Source organism: Humulus lupulus, chromosome 3 (assembly GCF_963169125.1).
Source record: "Humulus lupulus chromosome 3, drHumLupu1.1, whole genome shotgun sequence".
In the NCBI taxonomy this organism is placed as follows: domain Eukaryota; kingdom Viridiplantae; phylum Streptophyta; class Magnoliopsida; order Rosales; family Cannabaceae; genus Humulus; species Humulus lupulus.
In genome coordinates this window covers 142,352,342-142,355,023 of record NC_084795.1, presented here as the reverse complement: position 1 = coordinate 142,355,023, position 2,682 = coordinate 142,352,342, and positions in this window count along the sequence as shown.

The window sequence follows — 2,682 nt, the reverse complement described above, 5'->3', positions numbered from 1 at the left end:
AAAGGCGTTGACTGGAGTTGGTGAAAGATTATGATTGTGAGATTCTGTATCATCCAGGAAAAGCCAACGTGGTAGCTGATGCTTTAATCTGGAAGGGTCCGGGACAGATTCATGGTATGAGGCTGATAGCTAGAGAGTTAGCAGATGATATGACCAGAGATGGTATAGAGTTGCTGGTGGGCCAGTTGGCTAACATTACGCTACAGTCTACGGGGTTGGAGAAAATCAAAGAAGGTCAGTTGAGTGATCCACAGCTGATCAAGATCAGAGAGGATGTTCTGGCTGGAGCATCCAGGGATTATACAGTGTCTGAGTTGGGTTTGTTGAGATACAAGAGGCGGATATGTTTTCCGCTAGACACTGTATTGAGGCGAGAGATTCTGGATGAATCTCATAATACACCTTACTCTTTGCATCCAAGCACCACGAAGATGTATCAGGACGTGAGATCGTTATATTGGTGGCTAAGTGCTTGACATGTCAATAGGTCAAGGCTAAGCATCAGAGGCCGGCAGGATCATTGCAGCCTCTAGATATCCCAGAGTGGAAGTGGGAAGACATCACAATGGATTTTGTAGTGGGCTTACCCAGGACTACCGGTCAGCATGATTCTATTTGGGTGATAGTGGATTGCTACACCAAGTCAGCTCACTTTCTGCCAGTGAGGACTACATATATAGGTGATCAGTATGCAGATCTCTATGTGAGAGAGATCATGCAGCTCCATGGTGCACCTAGGTCAATCGTGTCAGATCGGGATCCCACTTTTACTTCCAAGTTCTGGGGGAGTTTGAAGAAGGCCATGGGGACACAGTTGAAGTTCAGTACAGCTTATCATCCTTAGACAGATGGGCAATCTGAGAGGATAATCCAGATTTTGGAAGACATGCTACGAGCATGTGTGCTAGACTTTGGTGGATCTTGGAGTAAGTATCTGACTTTGATAGAATTCTCCTATAATCACAGTTATCAGTCTACCATTGGAGTTGCACCTTATGAGATGCTGTATGGTAGGAAGTGCAGATCTGCCATTCATTGGGATGAGACAGGTGAAAGGAGATACTTAGGTCCTGAGGCAGTTCAGAGGACCAGTGAGGCTGTTGAGAAGATTAGAGCCCAAATGCTAGCTTCTCAAAGTAGACAGAAGAGCTATCCAGATCCCAAGCGCATGAACGTGGAGTTCCAGGTGGGAGACTATGTTTTCCTTAGAGTCTCGCCATGGAATGGGGTGAGAAGGTTTGGGAAGAAAGGCAAGCTGAGTCCTAGATTTGTAGGTCCATTTGAGTTCCTAGAAAGGATTGGTCAGGTGGCTTACAGATTGGCTTTGCCTCCGACGTTGTTTGCCGTGCATAATGTGTTCCATGTATCAGCTCTTTGGAGGTATGTATCTGATGTGACCCATATTCTGAGTTATGAAGATCTGGAGCTTGAACCAGATCTCTCCTTTGAGGAGCAGCCTGTTCAGATACTTGACAGAAAAGACAAGGTCCTCAGGAATAAGACAATACCTTTGGTTAAGGTATTGTGGAGGAACAGCAAGGTCGAGGAGACGACATGGGAGCTGGAGTCAGATATGCAGAGTCAGTATCCCGAGCTGTTCAGGTAAATTTTGAGGACAAAATTTCAGTAAGGAGGGGATAGTTGTAATGCCCCGAATTCTCCGTTATGGTTTAGTGAGGGGAATAGTAGGCCGGGAGGGCCATACTTGTTTAATTATGCCATTAATTGATAAAATGCATGTATATGTGGATTATATTATAATATGATGTTAAATGCATGCATGTGTGTCCATATTTTTAATTACAGGGGTGTGATGGTAATTTGGCCGTTGAGGGTAAATTGTTTATTTGTATGCATGTTGGTGATATATTTTGAGACCACATTATAACGAGGGTTTGTTCGAGCCATTAGGCATGAGACGATCATGGTATGATTTATTATCGGTTTGGTCATAACAGGCTTAAGCTCGGGGCTCGGGGTGAGTCTTGGGGTGTTTTAATGATTAGAGTGTTACCGGGAATTATAGGGTAACGGGATATGAATTATTGGGGTTTGAGATTATTGAGAATAGCGGGAATTGGAGAGCATTAATTATGATTAACGAGATAGGTTGGAAAGGACAAATATGCCCTTAGGAGCCTTTAGAAACCCTTAAATGACCTAGGGGTATAATGGTCTTTTTACCCCTAGGATAGATATAAACTCCTTTATGTTGTAAGTTGATAAGAGAAACAGAGCAATTTCTTGAGCTTCCCGTACCTTCTCCTTCTTCCACTTTATTTGTGATTTTTGGTGATCTTGTTGAGGATTCAAGCTTGGGAAATAGACCTTGGGAGTTTGGGAGAGTGTTCCACCATTGAAGAGCATCACAACCTGAGTTTGAGGTAAATTTCTAGCCATTAGTTTACTGGTATACTCTGTTTTGGTGTTAGTTTTTAGCTTGTGTTTTTATGGTGGATTGTTGGAATTGGTGGAAGTTTTGATTGGGGTTTATCTTGGGTATTGCTAAGGGAGTGATATAGATCAATTTTAGGGGTTGTATTGGAGGCTTGAGTGGTGTTTAAACTTGGTTTGAAGGGTTGGTTCCAAGAGAAGTTGCAAGGGAAGAAAAACAGGGGTTATGGCAGAACTGGAGGTTGCGCCGCGACATGGCCAGGGAGGGCCGCGACTCTTGGAGGATGC